A 19373-nucleotide genomic window follows, 5' to 3' on the forward strand; every position below is an offset into this window, starting at 1 on the left:
TGAGATGGCTGGATGGCATCACCGACTCAATGGACATGAGTTTGAGCAAGCTCCGGGAGATGGTAAAAGACAGGGAAGCCTGGCATGCCGCAATCCACGGGGTCACAACGAGTCGGACATGACTTAGCGACTGAACAACAGAGAGCCAGCCCCTGTGTGAGCTAATCTTCAGGAGCAAACAGGGCAGTTCAGAGGAATGGGGTGCCCTCCCTCCTCACAGATGTCCTGGGACCACAGGTGCTGCAGTAAAGGGGGCCAAGGAAGCCAGTTATCTATGAGTTTCCCTCTCAGCTCCAGATTCACCCTTCAATACATGTCCTGCAATAATGAAAGCAACCCCTTCAAGCATTTCTCCTTTACAGCAGCACAATGTTAACCTTTCTCAACAGAGGACGCTGGAGGAATGATGCAGGAGGAAGGGACTGCAGGGGGACAGAGTTGATGGTGTGGGGTGAGGACATCCAGGGGGGCTCAGCCCCCCCACCCAGCAGGTGCTGTCTCCCGCAACCTCACAGAACCTGCAGAGCCCTCCCAGGTCAGACATCAGGCCCTCCAGGCCTCCTGGGCATGCTGGCATCCTCTTTCCCTCTGCTCCCACCCCCAGCCTCATCTCCTGTGGTCCTCCTGACAGTGTGGCCTTCCAGGCAGACTCCTGTGCTCCAGCCTCCCGCACTGTGTATACCCCACCCATGGCACAACCACAACAGCAGCTCGCCTACCCTGCCTGAACCCTGGAGGCCTGCTTCCCATTTGCCCTGGGACTGAGGACCAGTGAAACCAGCAAATTTCTCTGCCATCCAATGTGGTCAACTATACCTTCTCCAACAAGGTCTGAACCCCTTCCAAGTCTGTCCTTCCTTGATTGCTGTCCCTCAGCCCTGGGGTACGTACCACGAGGAGTTTTCATTTATCTTATAGCTACTCTTTCATCAGAGTTTAGTAATTCTTTGTATTAAACTTCCCCTGTTTAAATCACTGTGTGTTTTCTCCCTCCTACCTGGATGCAGACCACTCACTACAACAGGAGAAACTGCCCCTGATATGCACCCCCCAGAAGCCATACAGTGATACAGGAAAGCACCCAGGCCAGCAAATGCCACATCTGTCATCTGCTGACATCGATGTGCTCAGAGGGACAAGCAGTACCTATAGAGAGACTAACTTCTAACGCATGGACAATCAGTCCTGTTTCTTTGTCAGTTGAGTACATATAGAAACCAAGGAGAGTGGCTCAAACACTCCTCTTGAAGACTCTTAAATTATCTGCCAGTTCAGGGCTTCCCTAGTGGCTCAGTGGTAAAGAATCTCCCTGCCAACACCGGAGACATGGGTTCGATCCCTGATCCGAGAAGATCCCACATGTTGCGAAGCAACTAAGTCCGTGAGCAACCAACGATTGAGCCTGTGCCCCAGGGGCCGCCAACTGCTGAATCCTGCACGCCCTAAAGTCTGTGCTTCTCAACAACAGAAGCCACCACAATGAGAAGCCCTTGAACTGCAACTAGAGAAAAGCCCTCACAGCAACAAAGACTCAGCACAGTCAAGAATAAAAAGATAAGCACAATTTTTTAAAAAAATTACCCACCAATTCAACGTTTTTGGATGCTTACTGACAGTGAGCATTTCATAGCCTCTTTCTATCAAATACCAGCAGAGACAATTATTTGTACCTTATTGTTCATAATTTTTTACCCTTTTATGAAAGAAAATGGAAAAAACGGGATATACACCTCTTTGGAGAAAATCAGAAGAAGCCGAGTCTTATAAAGAAACTAGTACTCAAAAATATTTGTGATCTGATGTTATCAGCACTGAAAGGACAGAGTAGGGGCTTGGAAGAGGCTGGGAGGAAGCAGAGAATGTCTCCTCTCGAGGGTAGGGGTTGGCTCAGGCCAGCTCTGGCGTCTGCCTGCCCAGCAGTCATTTTCAGTGACTAGCTTGCCTCCCCATCTGAAGCCAACTCACACAGCACTGGAGGCAACAGCCACCCTTGCCTGGGCTGGATCCCTACTGGATAAACTGCCCCTCTCCATGGTGGACCACAAGCGCCGATGGGACACAGGTCCCTGCCATCAGCCTGGGCTCACCAGCAAGGGCCTCATCCAGTTCAGGAAAAGCCCTTCCTCAGAGGTTCTCTTCAAGTTCCAACTTAATTGTAGGGAGTCTGTTCTGTAATTGTTAGTGTTATGGCTTAGCTGGTTTCCCTCCAGCAGCGCATAATAATAAATCGTTACATTTATAGAGCACTTTATAGCACTTGAAATACTTTCACAAACATCATTTCCTTTTGGTGAAAGAAATCTCCTGCTACTTGGGACATACTTTTCTCCCAGATGCTTTGTTTTCACTTCTTTAGAAGCTTCTGTGTAATTCACTCTATGATGTAAAACACAGACCACAACAATGTGAAGGGTCACCTCCAAAGCAGGAGGAGAAAACCTGTGACTTTTTAAAAGCGAATACATTTGGTTACTTTGCACTTCTGTTGGCTAGTTTCCAGTCAGATCTAACTCGATGGGTGGCCAGATCACACTGAAGGATTCCCCACGGGTGGATGGAGAGAACCAGTGCTCTTGTGCCCAGGACAGCTATGTCAGTTCAGAAACACCCAGGGTGGTCCTGAAGCAAACCCAGCCCCACAGACTCCCGGTAGACATGACTAATCAATGACCGTCTTCATTATTCTGAGACCTGAACTTGACTGCACCCCCAGGCAGGCATTATCAATTGATGTCACTTGATAGAAACAAGAGAAAGCTATTTGCTCTTCCTCAGCCCCAGGCTGCTCGGGGCAGGCCAGCAGTGCCCGAGTTAAGTTACTCTTTAGTTAACCCTGCTTAAGTTATTCCCTGGGATGCTCTCTCCTGTTGGGATGTGTGGCTCCTGGGTTCGTGGCTTTGCTCAGAACCTGCTCACCCTTGGACAAGACCACCATGCCAGCTGGCCTCATCCCTTCTTCATCCCTGTATGGCTAAAACTCAACTTATCCACTCTCTCTCTGTCCCTCAAACATGACTACATCTCCAATACCTTCATCATCACAAGGGAATACTTTTTAAAGATGTTGGTCTTCACATACAACGATTGACATCTCTCTAGAATCCTTTCATGTCTTCAGCACAATGGCTACATATATTTACGACATGATGTTGAGGGAAGGGGTGGTGCTTACAGGTGGGAAGAACCGTGCAGGCTGAGGACAAGCTGGGACAGCAGCAGACATCACTGGCTTTGTCTGCAGGCAGACTGTGGATCAGCAGTGTGGGGAGGACAGGAGAGAGACTGTACCCCCACATTCTCCTGCAGGCTGCACAGACACCCCAAAGGTTTCAGATGGGAGGGACATGGCGGGTGATGGGCTCCAGGAATCCCTGGTAGTTCCACAGATAATAGACTAGGAAGGAAGCTATCAAAATGCTTTTATTTATTCATTTTATTTACTCATTTACTTATTTTTAGGCTGCGCTGTGCCGAATACAAGATCTTACTTTCCCAACCAGGGGTTGAATCTGTGGTCCCTGCTCTAGGAGCACAGAGTCTTAACCCCTGGACTGCCAAGAAAGTCTTCAAAATGCTTTTAGTTAACAGTCTTGAGGCCTGAAATCGGCAGGGGCAGGGGGCGGGGGCGGGGGCGGGGGCAGGAGGGGGCCATGGCCTCCAGGTGAGCCCACTCTTTCTCTGACCCACTCCCTAGGCAATCCCGGCCCACCCCTGGCTTTGAAGACCACCCAACCCCTGCTGCGGAGAAGGCAATGGCACCCCACTCCAATACTCTTGCCTGGAAAATCCCATGGACAGAGGAGCCTGGTAGGCTACAGTCCATGGGGTCGCTAAGAGTCGGACACGACTGAGCGACTTCACTTTCACTTTTTCCTTTCATGCACTAGAGAAGGAAATGGCAATCCACTCCAGTATTCTTGCCTGGAGAATCCCAGGGACAGAGGAGCCTGGTGGGCTGCTGTCTGTGGGGTCGCACAGAGTCGGACATGAGTGAAGCGACTTAGCAGCAGCAGCAGCAGCATCCCCTGCTGATTCTCTTCTGTAGAGTCCCAGTTTAAACTCCTAACTTGCAAATTCACTGCCTACTTGACTTCTGCACCTGGTTATCAACTGACAGTCCCAATTCAACACATCCCACCTGATCTCATCTTCTCGGCAAATCTACTCCCACAGTCCTCCTCTCTCAGCAAAGGGCAGCTCTGACTTTCCATAGGCGTTCCTCATAGCTCAGCTGGTAAAGAATCCGCCTGCAATGCAGGAGACCCCAGTTCGATTTCTGGGTTGGGAAGATCCACTGGAGGAGGGATAGGCTACCCACCCCAGTATTCTTGGGTTTCCCTTGTGGCTCAGCTGGTAAAGAATCCACCTGCAATGCGGGAGACCTGGGTTTGATCGCTGGGTTGGGAAGATCCCCTGGAGAAAGGAAAGGCTACCCATTCCAGTATTCTGGCCTGGAGAATTCCACGGACTCTACAGTCCATGGGGTTGCAAACGGTCAGACATGACTGAGCGACTTTCACTTTCTGACTTTCCACCTGCTCTGGCTAAGACCTCAAGTCAACTTTGACCCCTCTGTTCTTCCCACATCCTACTCAATCTGTCAGGAAAGCATTGGCTCTAGTGTCATAATATATTTAGAATCTATAGGTTTTTCCCCACCATCCTCCTCTAAATGGCTCCCAGCCTCTCCCTCCTCTCCCCCTATACACTCTCTCCACTCAGCAGCTCAAAGGGATCCTTTGTTCCATGAGTCAGATTATGACACTCAGCTGCTCAAACCAACCCCCCGTGCAGTGGCCACTCATTATAAAGCCCTGCAATGACCTCCAAGGCCCTAAGTGAACTGCCTCTCACCTGCCTGCCTGCCCCTCACCTGCCTGCCTGCCCCTCTCCCACCACTCTTGCCCTCACCTACTGCACCCCAGCCCCTCTGGATTCCTGGTTGTTTCTAAGATAGGCCAAGCACACTGCTGCCTCAGGGCCTTTGCACTTGCTGTTCTCTCTGTCTGGAACACATCACCTGAGACAGCCATGTAGCTTATGACTCCCTTCTGGTAGGGCTCTGCTCCAGCATCACCTTTTCAGAGTCCCTCCTTCACTGTTCACTCTCCAACCCCTTGCCTTCTTCTTCTTACCCTTCACCACTTGGCATACATTTGTCTCCCCACCAGGCTGCTGGTTCCATAAGGTCAGGAACTTTGTAGAATGTGGGATTTTGACAACTGAGCAGATAGAGTAGAAGCTGCTAAGATGACAGACAGAGAAGCTGGAGCACCCAAGGCTGCAGGGGTTTGAAGAGAACAGAAGGGATCGTGGAATAAAGCAGGGGTCAGCAAACAACAGCCTGGAGGCCTAATCCAGCCAGTTACCCATGTCCATAAACAAAGGTTTGGATTTTTTAAGTCTCTGCAGACATTATTTTATTTTTTAATTTCTTTTTTCACCATGCCATGCAGCATACGGGATCTTAGCTTCTCGACCAGGGATCAAAACCACAACCCCAGCACTGGAAGAAGAGTCTTAACCACTGGACCATCAGGAAGTTCCCCATAAATAAAGTTTTATTCAAACATAGACACATCTATTTGGTTAAATATTGCCCGTGCTGTGAGCAGCAGTAGAAGAATTAAGTAGTTGCAACGTAGAGAGTATGACCCCTAAAGCATAAACTACTTAAAGCATAAACTACTATCTGGTTCTTTAAAGAAAACACTTGCTGACCTCTTGCACAAAGCAATATTTTTCAAACTATAAACTCATAGACAACCTCCCTAAGAAAACTTCCACAAACTTTCCAGGCAGCCCAGATCCCAACTTGAGAAACAGATTTAGAGCGAATACGGCAGTGGTGGTGGAGAAGAAGGAAAAGAAGACGGACTTGGATTCAGTCCCCAGCACTGCCATTCAGCAGCTGTGTGACCTTACATAAATTACTTAACTTCTCTGAAGCTCCTCTTCCGTATCAATAAGATAAGAACTGCTGCTGCTGCTAAGTCGCTTTGCTGCTGCTGCTGCCGCTAAGTCGCTTCAGTCGTGTCCGACTCTGTGCGACCCCATAGATGGCAGCCCACCAGGCTCTGCCGTCCCTGGGATTCTCCAGGCAAGAATACTGGAGTGGGTTGCCATTTCCTTCTCCAGTGCATGAAAGGGAAAAGTGAAAGTGAAGTTGCTCAGTCGTGTCCAACTCTTAGCAACTCCATGGACTGCAGCCTACCAGGCTCCTCCGCCCATGGGATTGTCCAGGCAAGAGTACTGGAGTGGGGTGCCATTGCCTTCTCCAGCTAAGTCACTTTAGCCGTGTCCAACTCATTGGGACCCTATGGACCGTAAGCCCACCAGGCTCCTCAGTCCATGGGATTCTCCAGGCAAGAATACTGGAGTGGGTTGCCATGCCCTCCTCCAGGGGATCTTCCCAACCCAGGGATTGAATCCACGTCTCTTATGTCTCCTGCATTGCAGGCAGGTTCTTTACCACTAGCACCACCTGGGAAGCCCAAAATAAGAGCTTCTACCAACCATCTTGCAGAACTGTTGTGAGGAGTCAACATTCTGTAGGTAAAGCATCTAGCCGTGGCTAGCGCACAGCACACCTACACGACTAACCATTTGTTGAGAATTTACCCTATTCCAAGCACAATCTAGAGGCTACATATGTAGCAACGTCTAATCCTCACAAAACTTGAATTGCACTGTTGCCAGCACACAGTGGATTTTACTTACCTTTGATAAACACAATTTTAAAATTTTTTTGTAAATAAAGCTGATGCAGTCTGTGGTTTCAGCACTGCTGGGGGAAAAGTCAGACTGGGGAACCGGGGAAAGACCTGAGCTGCCTTGGGGAGGACAGCGTGGATCCCAGGGACACTCAAGACCTCTGCCGGTCTCCTCGGCTGCTTCCCAAATTAGCAGGAAAATCTCCCAATTCAAAGAAACCTCGTGACATGCTTTGCAGAGATACCATGCAAGGCAACAGATTCTGTGCCTATTTTTGGCTGGTGCAGATAACTGGTCGTTGCAGACTCTTGAATCAGTCTGGATTAAAATGCCAGACTCAGCACACAGAAACGGTGGGTGTGGTGAAGACAACTCAGCAGGCCACCTGCTCCCGCTAAGTCTGTTTCCTAAACCACTGACATTCTTTTGACTTTTTCACAAACCAAACAAGCCAGTATTATTTCCTCAAGAAGTAGAGCAGTTTAAATTATCTTATTAGTGTGAAATCTGTGGAGAAAATTCTATACCACTGAAACATACTGTCTGTTAAATCGGAGAAAAGTTTCAGTTCCCACTTGACATAGAAGAGGCACTAGTTAAGTCCCGAAAGCAAATTCTATTATGATCACTTTTTTAGGAGTAAATAAGACGTTATGACCTATTTGGATAGACTGAAAACAAGCAAAATTTAAAGGGAACCCCTGATTTGGAGATCAACCTAACTGTGGTACCTGTGTGCGTATTTGAAACTTTCTCTTCCCAGAAACTCAAGCGTTTCTGGTTTCTTTCCTTGACTTTTCTCAATACCAAGATGGGACCAGGCTGAACACTTCAGTTCTTACAAAGGGCATTTTTTTAAATTTCAACTTGACTACCATGCTCACAAAAGATGGACAGGCTGGGCTTCCCAGTGGTCCCAGATAAAGTAAAGTGGGCCCCAGAGGTCCCACTCTGCACATAAAATCCATAGGGAAGCAGCAACTGCCCCAGCTTGCAGGAATCAGAGGTGTTAAACCAAGACAAGTTTTATTTCCCTGTCTTAGCTCCAGCTGCTATAGCAAAACACTGTAGACTTGGTGACTTAAACACCAGAAATGTATTTCTCACAGAGGCTGGGAAGTCCAAAATTAATGAGCCCACAGATTCAGTTCTTGGTGAGGGCCCTCATCCTGACTTGTAAATAGCCACCTTGTGAGCTCCATGGGCTTCCCTTGGAGTGTAGTATGGAGAGAACCAGTTCCCCTGGCCCTTCTTCTTCTTATAAGGGCTTTTTAGGTAAATATAAGGGCACTTAAATACATATACCCCCTTCAAGAGCACATCCTGCATGTCCTCATCGAAGCCTATTACTTTGCAGAAGTCCCCCCCTCCAAGTACCATTACATTGGAGGTTGGGGGCTTCAATACAGGAACTGGGGAAGGGGGACAAAAAGCATTCAGTCCATAACATTCCCCGAATAAAATTTTTCACATCTTTTCATTCAGCTTCTGAAAATGCAATTCTTGCCTTCTCAAAGCAGTCCTCTCTACTGCCCACAGGGTTGATGTTCCAGCAACATTCTGAAGTCTAAGCATTTGTGTCTCGTCTACAAAATATGAATTTACATCTGTCCTTTTTCAAAATAAATATCCTTCTGTCTTTTTCATCTGTGGGTGTGGACTCCCGAGCAAGAATCCCAGCTCTTTGCAGCAGAGTAAGAAAAGAGGAGGGGGTGGGAGTGGAGAGAAGGGAGGAGAGGGGAGAGGAACAGGAGTCTCTGGTTTCCTGCCTCCTGCCCGCAGCACTCGACCCTGCCAGCATCATCTATTATGGATACAGCCGAGCCCATGGAGCTCCAGTGTCTCCAAGGGAGACAAAGGGCCACAGAGATGGATACTTCACTGCTTCCTGGCCCTCAGGCTCTTCAGAGACCACGATGCTAAAGCACTCACGGTGCTCAGGGATGAGCCTAAGTCAGGAAGTTTATCATCACCTCCCTCTTTCCAGACAGCCAGTCCTCAAATAGCAAAAGCCAACTGCTTCTATCCTCTGTGCTTTTCTCAGCAAGTCTTTAAAAATTATTATTTAAGTATCACATTTAGAAAAGTATACCAATCAATGGATCTTCACAGGGATCATACCCATGTAACCATCACTCAGATTTTTAAAAAGTAGAACATTACCAGTACCCTCAGGGGCCCCAATCAGCCACTAAAACTTCCTTAACACCAAAGGTAACAGCTATCTTAACTTATAAAATCATAAACTAGTTTCCCTGTATTGAACTTGATATAAATTACAGTAAATAATCTCCTATGTCTTCTTTTACTTCTCTCACTCCACTATATGTTTATGAGACTCATCCATGTTACTACATATAACCATACATTTTCAGTGCTGTTTAGTATTCTATTGTATAATTATGCGTTCCACATTGATAAACTTTGCATTAGTTCAGCTTTGCTTTGCTATCACACAAATTACTACTGTAGACATTTATTAATAGATAGATGCACATCATTTGTTATGCATATGTGTATATGTGTGTGTGTATATATGTGTGTGTATATATATATATGTAGTGTGTGTATATGTCTGTATGTCTTTGGGGGCATGTATGTATACATATCTTTTGGGTCTCTATTTAGGAGTGGAATTGCTGGGTCATAGAGCATGCAGATACTCAGCTTTGCAGCTATAAAAGAGCACTAAAAAGTGAGTATGCAAGTATTCCTTTGATTCCGCATCTTTGCCAACTGCTAGTATTATGTGCTTTTACATTTCAACCCTTCTAGTGGGTATGCAGTTTTAATTTACATTTCCCTGATCAATAAAGTCTATTGGCCATTTGTATATCATCTTGAGGTGTCTGTTTAAGATTTCTGCCTATTCTTCTATTCTATTGTGTCTTTTCTTATTTAGTAAAAGTAGAAGCTCTTTATACATTTCAAATATAAGTCCTTTGTTAAATACATACATATACACAAAAAGTGGGCTTCCCTGGTGGCTCACCTGGTAAAGAATCCACCTGGAATACGGGAGACCTGGGTTCAATCCCTGGGTTGGGAAGATCCCCTGGAGAAGGGAAAGGCTACCCACTCCAGTATTCCGGCCTGGAGAATTCCATGGACTGTATAGTCCACTGGGTCACAAAGAGTCAAACACGACTGAGTGACTTTCACTTCAGTTCACACAAAGAGTGCATAATTATCTTCTCCCACTTTGTGACTTGCCCTTTCACTTGTATTGATGTCTTTTGATGAATAAGGTCTTAACATTAATGTACTCCATTAATTGATTGCTTTATGGCTAATGCTTTTTATACCTTGTCTAAAATCTTTACCTACCCAAAGCTGTGACTGTATTTTTCTGTCATCGTCTAAGGCTGTATCGTTTTACCTTTCACCATTAGATCTGTGATCCATCTGGAATTGAATTTTGAATACAGTGCAAGATAAGGGTCAAGATTCATTTGTTTCCATGTGAGTATCTAATTGACCTAGCACTGTTTAGGCTTCCTTGGTGGCTCAGCGGTAAAGAATCCACCTACAATACAGGAGACTCAATCTCTGGGTTGGGAAGATCCCCTGGAAGAGGAAATGGCAACCCACTCCAGCTTTCTTGCCTGGAGAATCCCATGGACAGAGGAGCCTGGCGGGCTACAGTTCATGGGGTCGCAAAAGAGTCGGACACGACTGAGCACACAGACCAGCTCTGTTTACTCAAAGAACAAACTCTTCCCACTACCCTGGGTCATTACCTCTGTCACCACCAATGTGTGTGGCTGTTTCTGGACTCTATGTTGTTTCAATGGTCTAGTTATCAAGTTTTGCACCAATACCACAATATTCTGCTTACTATAACTTTAAAAGAATTCTTGATTTCTGGTAGCGTAAGTGCTTCAACTTTGTTCTTTTCAAGACTATCTTGAACATTTTTGGCCTTTGGCATTTCCACACAAATTTTAGAATCCATTTGGCAATTCTACCAAAAAATCTCCTGGAATTTTAATTGGAATTACATTTTTATAATACTGAAGGTTCCAACTTATCAACATTTTATATCTATTTAATTTAGTGTTTTTAAATATCTCCCATATCTAAGTAGAGGTCTTTTTTTTTTTTTATAAATTTATTTATTTTAGTTGGGGGTCTAAGTAGAGGTCTTAAATATCTTTGGTCAAATGTATCCCTAGGTATGTGATGATTTAACTCCTGTAATTTTTATTTTCTAATTTTTGTTGAAAAGAAGTGATTACAGCTAACTTCCCAATCTCAGCCTCAATTTCAGGGCTTTCAAAACTATACCATTAAATATAATGTTTGCTCTATTTCTTAAAAGATATCATTTATCAATAGTGGCAGTTCACTGAGATCCAAGTTTGCTAAGGTTGTTTTTTATCACAAATGGGTACAAACTTTATCAAATGCTTTTTCTGTATTGTGAGCAACTTATTTTTCTTTCAGCCTGTTAGCATATTTAATAACAACTCACTTTAATATCAAACCAAATATTTCATTCCTAGACTGAATCTAGCTTGGTGCTCTGTCCCATCATTTGAATATGTGTGTTTAGTCGCTTAGTCATGTCCAACTCTTTGCAACTGCCTGGACTGTAACCTGCCAGGCTCCTCTGTCCTTGTGGATTCTCCAGGAAAGAATACTGGAGTGGGTTGCCATGCCATCCTCCAGGGGATCTTCTCAACCCAAGGATCGAACCCAGGTGTGCCACATTGCAGATGTATTCTTTACCAATTAAGCCACCAGGGAAGCCCATCATTTGAATATACTGTTGAAGTTCTTTTGCCAATATTTTGCTTAGATTTACATCTTCACTTATGAAAGAGATTGACCTAGGCAGTTTTCCTTTCTTGTAATGTCACTGTCAGGTCTGGGGTTCAGGGTTATGCTAGTCTCTTAAAATGAACAGGGAAATGTTCAACTCTTTTTCCATTCTCCAGAGGACTTGGTATAAGATTGGTCTTACTTCTTCTCTAAATATTTGGCAAATTCACTATTAAAGACATGTGAGGCTGAGATTTCTTTATAGGAAGGGTTTTATTTACAGAATAAATTTCTTTAACACCCGAATATGCTAAATTATGTGCCATGTGCACTTGTAAACAATGTGTATTCCACGATCCTTGGGTGTAGTCGTCTATATAATCAGTTAGGATATTTTGGTTATTAGTATCCAATTTTGGAAAACTCACCAGTGGGCCACAGGACTGAAAAAGGTCAGTTTTCATTCCAATCCCAAAGAAAGGGAATGCCAAAGAATGTTCAAACTACCACACAATTGCACTCATCTCACATGCTAGCAAAGTAATACTCAAAATTCTCCAAGCCAGGCTTCAACAGTACATGAACCATGAACTTCCAGATGTTCAAGCTGGATATAGAAAAGGCAGAGGAACCAGAGATCAAATTGCCAACATCAGGAGGATCATTGAAAAAGCAAGCGAGTTCCAGAAAAATACCTACTTCTGCTTTACTGACTACACCAAAGCCTTTGACTGTGTGGATCACAGCAAACCATGGAAAATTCTTAAAGAGATGGGAATACCAGACCACCTGACCTGCCTCCTGAGAAATCTGTATGCAGGTCAAGAAGCAACAGTTAGAACTGGACATGGAACAACAGGCTGGTTCCAAATCGGGAAAGGAGTATGTCATGGCTGTATATTATCACCATGTTTATTTAACTTATTTGCAGAGTACATCATGCAAAATACTAGGCTGGAAGAAGCTCAAGCTGGAATAAAGATTGTCAGGAGAAATATCAATAATCTCAGATATGCAAATGATACCACCCTTATGGCAGAAAGTGAAGAAGAACTAAAGAGCCTCTTGATGAAAGTGAAAAAGAAGAGTGAAAAAGCTGGCTTAAAACTCAACATTCAGAAAACTGAGATCATGGCATCTGGTCCCATCACTTCATGGCAAAGAGATGGGGAAACAGTGACAGACTTTCTTTTTTGGGGCTCCAAAATCACTGCAGATGGTGACTACAGTCATGAAATTAAAAGACACTTGCTCCTTGGAAGAAAAGCTATAACCAACCTAGACAGCATACTGAAAAGCAGAGACATTACTTTGCCAACAAAGGTCCATCTAGTCAAAGCCATGGTTTTTCCAATAGTCAGGTATGGATGTGAGTTGGACTATAAAGAAAGCTGAGTGCTGAAGAACTGATTCTTTTGAACTGTAGTGTTGGAGAAGACTCTTGAGAATTCCTTGGACTGCAAGGAGATCCAACCAGTCCATCCTAAAGGAAATCAGTCCTGAATATTCATTGGAAGGACTGATGCTGAAGCTGAAACTCCAATACTTTGGCCACCTGATGTGAAGAACTAACTCATTGGAAAAGACCCTGATGCTGGGAAAGATTGAAGGCAGGAGGAGAAGGGGACAACAGAGGATGAGATGACAGTGGATGGCATCACCGACTCGATGGGCATGAGTTTGAGTAAGCTCTGAGAGTTGGTGATGGACAGGGAAGCCTGGCTTGCTGCAGTCTATGGGATCGCAAAGAGTCATACATGACTGAGTGGTTGAACAGATTCCAATCTTCTATAGCTGTACAGATTTTTTTTTGTCAGCTTCCACAATCAGTTACTAACAGTATGCTAAAAGCCACTCTAATTACAAATTTGTCTGTTTTTTCTTGCAATTTTATACATTCTATAACTAGATGCAAACAAATAGGATTTCTGGTATCTCCCTGATGAATTGCCCCTCTTTTTAACTATAAGTGTTTTCTGACTTAAGGTCTCATACTCACTAAGTTGCATCCAACTCTTTGCAATCCCATGGACTGTTGCCCAACAGGTTTCTCTGTCCATGGAATTCTCCAGGCAAGAATACTGGAGTGGGTTGCCACTTCCTCCTCTGGGGATTTTCGTGACCCAGGGATCAAACTTGCATCTCCTGCATTGGGTAGATTCTCTACCACTGAGCCACCTGGGAAGTCTATCTTATGGTCTATGTTGTGTCATTTCCAATATCACCTTTTTTGCTTGGTATATCTTTCTTAAATTCATTTACTATCAGTTTTCCTGTATTTCTATATTAAACATCTTTTTGAAAGTAGCATCTAATTGGATTTTGCTGCGTTTTTTTAAATTTCACAACTTCAGAGTTTTAATTGGAATATTTAGTCCATTTTCATTTAATATAATTACTGATAGATCTAGGTTTAATTCTATGTTCTATTTGTTCTATATATTTAATGTCCCTTCTTCTCTCAATTATTTCAATTTTCAACTTCTTCTAGATTAATCTTGTATTTTTAAATATCTCCTTCTCTATTAGGTTAACTATATATTCTTTTATTATTATTTTAAGGGTATCATGTAAATAGCATCCTTGACTTATAATTGACTAACACTTTCCCATTCTCCAGAAAATAAGAGTTTTAAAACACTTTAATTCGATTTACCCCCCTCATTCTTTTGTACTGTTCCTTGTTGTATATTTTGTTTTTACTTGTACTTTAATCCCATGAGACATCCATACAGTCAGTAGTTCATTTAGATTTACTCATGTATTTACCTTATCCACTGATTTTCATTCCCTTCTACATATCCACACCTCTATCTGGGGTCATATGCCTCCTTCTGAAGAACTCCTTTTAGTATTTTTAGGGTGTGTCTGCTGACAGTAAATTCAGTCTCTTACTTGTCTACAAATGATTTTATCTCACCTTTGTCTCTGAGGGAAATCTAGATATAAAAACTTCAACAGTTCCAAGACATATTTGTCTTCTAGAGTCCATCATTTCAGTTGAGGACTCAGTTGTTAGTCTTCCTGTTCTTTCTTTGAAGGTAATTATATCTTTTTTCTTGGGCTGTTTTCAGATTTCATTTTTGTCTTTGGTTTTCAGAAGTATTACTGACAAATTTCTTTTTTCTTTATATTCTCTTGCTTGGGTTTACAGTACTACTTTAGTTTGTGGCTTGGTATATTTCATTTTTTCAGAAAATTCTGTTAGTATCTGCTGGAATTTTGCTTCTTCCATTATTTTTCTGGGATTTCAATTACATGTGTGTTAGGCCTTTTCACCATGTATCATTTAGCTTTGGTGGATATTTCCTTTATTTTTCATCTTTTTTTCTCTCCCTGTTTTAGGTAGGATATTTCTACTCACTTGTCTTCTAAATCACTAAATCTCCCTACAGCTGAGTCTATGCCACTGTTTACATCCACCAGTGGAGAACCCCATGGACAGTAGAGCCTGGCGGGCTACAGTCCACAGGGTCACAGAGTCAGGCATGACTGAAGCAACTTAGCACACAGGCATGCTTAATATCACTATTTCAGTTTGAGGATTTCTATCTGATTTTTTATATATAAGTAGATTCCAGTTCTCTGATGAAACTCTCCATCCTGTCATTTTCTTTCTTGAATCTATTAATCACTGACATTAAAGTCTATCAGATAATTACAGTATGTGTGTCACCTGTGGGTCTGTTTTGAGCAACTTTTTCTTCTCTTGATCCTGCCTGTTTATATGCCTGGTATTTCTTTAACTAAGTGATGAATGTTTTATATAAATATATTTAAAACTACAAAGGAGCTCGATGTTGTTACATGATTTTCTTTAGTTTGTGGCAGGCAACTAGATCAGGAACAGATTATCTTAATCCAATCAGCAGTTGAGCTGATCCAAGGCTTGGTTTCAGTCTTGGTAAACTTGGTCTATTCTGGTCAGCTAATTTGAGGTTGGGTTTCAGTCTTTATAACTGTTGGCCTATTTTTAGTAAGCCATTTCTCCTAGGATACAGTCCTTCAGGGTTCCTGAGTGAAGCAACAGGGTATTTATAACCATGAGGTATTTCCAGGATCTCTCCACCTTTGTAATAAGCCCTTAACTTGTCATTTTTATCTCCTCAGCATCATGAGACTATCTGTAGTTCTACCAGCTTCTCAGCCGGTGCTGGTTAAGAATCGTTCTTCTGTTTTTTTTGGCTAGGAGGCCTCAGAGACTAGACAGTAACATGAGGAATTAAATTTGAAATGCAAATGATCTTTACAGATTTCATCTTCAGTCACTTTCTAAAATACATATCAGAAACCTAGAACCAGGAAACTCATTTAAAAAATTAATCCTATAAATCTGAAAAAAAGTAAAAAGAAAATAAATGACTGAAAAAGAGTTAGAGGAGGCAGTGACAATCACTTCAGGGGATACAAAGATCCATGAGAGCAGGATTCTAGCCAGTGAGCATCCCTGCTCTCCCAAGGGAAAAGGAATTCAAAACTATTGAGGCAGGAGGAGAAGGGGGTGCCAGAGGATGAGACGACTGGATGGCATCACCGACTCGATGAACATGAGTTTGAGCAAACTCTGGGAGATGGTGAAGGACAGGAAAGCCTGGCGTGCTGCAATCCATGGGGTCGCAAAGAGCTGGACGTGACCTAGCAACTGAACAACAAGAACAAATCATAATCTAAAGAGAAAGAAAACTGGGGAAAGGTAGAGACCCATCACTTGGAGGGCGAGCAGCAGGATGATTACTTTTGGCCAAGCTCAGCAGAGCAGGCTTCATGGAGGCCACAGCAACTGTTAGAGCAGCCCCTGCAATCTAGGAAGGTTTGGAGGAAAGGGAGTAGCTACTCACTGGTGCAGAGTGTGGCTCAGTCAGAGAACAGCTCAGGCGGCAGGTACAGCTGCCTCAAGGCAAGTTTTTCCTGCCTCCCCAAACCTACCCTCACTAATGTATACAGTCTGGAAAACACACTAGGACACAAAGGCCCAGAATCAACTTCTCTATTTACTGCCAGGGACCACCCCCCATGGACACTTAAAGAGTGAGCGAGTGACAGTTATTCAGTTGTATCTGACTCTTTGTGACCCCATGGACTGTAGCCTGCCAGGCTCCTTTGTCTATGGAATTCTCCAGGCAAGAATACTGGAGTGGGTCGACATTTCCTCCTCTGGATATTTAAAGAGGGAGCCTGAAAAGGCAAGAAACAGCTGGTAGATCAATGTGTTAGGGAACAGCAGAGCAGGACAAAGATGGGCTGGATTCAGTTTGTGGATGGCCAGGAATATCAAATTAAGCACGTCAAATTACTTTGGCCGTTGGCCACAGGATCCAAAATAAGACTCTTCTAACCAAACCAGCTTTCTTCTCGCAACTCAGCTCAACACACTATTCTCCAGGCACCAGTCACCCAGGCCACAAAAGATGGGGAGTTGGCAGCAGCAAGCAAAGCAGACGGTAAGGAAAATTTAGAACACAGAGCCCTGCAGTGGGGTGCACCAGCAAATTCTTCCACTTAACATGGGCAAAGAAGACACTTTAAAAGACTGCAGTGGATGGGATCTTCTACAAGGAAAGATTGCAGATAATGGGAGACTTCAGCTAGCACCTTCAGCTAACATTACTCACAGAATGTAGCCCTTGCTGGCTTGAGGGGGAACAGCCCCAGCATATCAGAATGCCTCTACCCACCCATTCTAGCACCCCCAGTGCCTGCGTTCTAAGTCACTTCAGTCGTGGCCAACTCTTTGCAACCCCATGGACTGTAGCCCGCCAGGCTCCTCTGTCCGTGGGATTCTCCAGGCAAGAATACTGGAGTGGGTCACCATATCCTCCTCCAGGGCATCCATCCAACCCAGGGATCAAACCCACATCTCTTATGTCTCCTGCGAGGGCAGGTGGGTTCTTTACCATGGTGCCACCTGGAAAGCCCTAGGAAGTACTCTCAGAGTTTCAGGCAAAGTGAAGCTCTTGATCCCACCAACAGAGGACCTGCCTCCTGGTTCCACCACTTAAGCAGCTCCAATCCCTCCTGCCCACCCCCTAGCCCCGGGTCCTCTTGGCAGAGTATTCTAGAGTGCTGAAACTACTACTCCCCAAATGCTTTCACCCCTCAATGATCACTTATGTCACACAAGATCCTAAATGCCAGACGAACTGCTTTTCTAGACACTCAAAATACATTGGTTGCATTTCTCAACTTGGCTGAAGGCCTTGGAGCTTGAGCCCAGATCTGCTGATCATGAGGACCCACTATAGATGGACCAAATCCTGGTTACCAAGGCCAGAACTAGGGCCTGACATCCCAGGCCCTTCATCGGCTGGCTTCTACTCATCTCACACTCCTCGCTCTCCACACCTCTAACCTACTCTCCCCTTTCCCATGCACCTAAAGCCACCTCTGCGCTCCAGACTTGGCTAAATCCTATTTCCTTCTCGAAGCCACCCCCCGGGTCCCATAGGAAAGGGACCCAGTCAGGGAATCCCAACCCTGTGATGCTACAAGACAAAGAGCCTCAGGACGCCTCCCTGTCTCTGAGTGAGCCAAGCGCTGTGCTCAATGCCTTCCAGAGGCAATTTCATTTTCGGCTTGAAGCCCCCTCCTCTAAGGAAGGTGTTATTATTCCCATTTCGGAGATATACAAATTGAAGTGCAGAGAGATAGGAAGCATGTGTCTGTGGGATACAAGGCCTGTGCTTTAAATCATTACACTGGACTGAACAGAGAGCCAAAGGTGTGCTCAGAAGGGGCACCCATGTGGCCTGGGGCGGGGAGGGGCAGGTGGCAGCACCCAGCAGTCTCATCTGACACTTTACAGGCAGCGATAAGTGTCCGTGGAATGAATGAATGAGTTTGTACCAGAGCCATCTGTGTAAGGAGAAGGCGATGACCCAACCAGCAGGAGGGGGCCGGGACAGAGGGCAGGGTGAAAGCAAAGCAAGGGCAGGCCAGCGTGAAACAGCGAGGAATGTGAGGAACTAAGGCGGCCGGGCTGCTGAAGCATAAAACATGAGATGGAAAATGCAAAGGGACAAGACTGGACAGAGGAGGGGACCCTGCAGGTCACTGGAGATGGAGACAGTCTCCGGAAGGTGCCCTGGCCTCCAGGAGATGGGTTGGTGATGAGCAGAAGGGGGCGGCCAGCTGGACCCTGCAGTCTCAACTTTATGTGCCTGACACCAAACCTTCCAGCTCCCCTGTGAACCTGCCCGTCCTTTCATCTCTGCAGGCTCCAGGGCTGCCCCAGCTCCTCCTGTGTCTCTGCTCCAGTCTTGCTCCCTGTGTCCATCCCCCACCTCATTGCAAGGAGGGCCAACCTGGGATTCAGCAGTGAAGAAAACAGATATAATATACTGCCCTCCTGGAGATTCCCTAAGGATGTCCCTCCCCCTGTCATCCTCCCAAGAGGAAGCAGGGTGTCCCTTTGACCATTATCCTGGCCCAGGGCACCAAGGGCTGGACCTGAAGGTGGGCAGTTTCAGGCCACCCACTGCTCTTTCATTTTCACCATCCATCCCTCCTCTTACCTGACCTTGGGCCCTGACACCTGCTATCTTCCTTCTACCCCAGTTGCTGCCACCCTCTTGGAAGGTTCTGCTCCTCCCCCCCACCTCAGTGACCTAGCATCACAGCAAGAAAGAGGAGGAGGAGTCACGTGCACACTGGGTCCCTGTTATCAACCACACACACTCACTCACTTCCTGGGCACCGGGCGGTCCCCCAAAGGGGTGCTGGCTTGTCCTCACCTTCTCATGAACCCCTGCACCTGACCCAGGGACTGGCCATAACTCTTTGATTTAAAGTGAGGGGAAGGCAATAATTTTATATATTCTGGAAATACAACGGATAGCAATGAGGATCAGAAATATTTAAAATCAATAACTATTGAGGACCTACTGTACAGGACAGGG

General features: G+C 45.0%; 1 protein-coding gene across 36 annotated transcripts in view; it reads right to left on the minus strand.

Moving 5' to 3' along the window:
- FHOD3 (formin homology 2 domain containing 3) overlaps positions 1-19373 on the minus strand; it is a 514139-nt gene that overhangs the window by 477044 nt on the left and 17722 nt on the right. The window lies entirely within an intron of this gene.

Source organism: Giraffa tippelskirchi, chromosome 14 (assembly GCF_054371585.1).
Source record: "Giraffa tippelskirchi isolate mGirTip1 chromosome 14, T2T-mGirTip1v1.2.pri, whole genome shotgun sequence".
NCBI classification, from domain to species: Eukaryota; Metazoa; Chordata; class Mammalia; order Artiodactyla; family Giraffidae; genus Giraffa; species Giraffa tippelskirchi.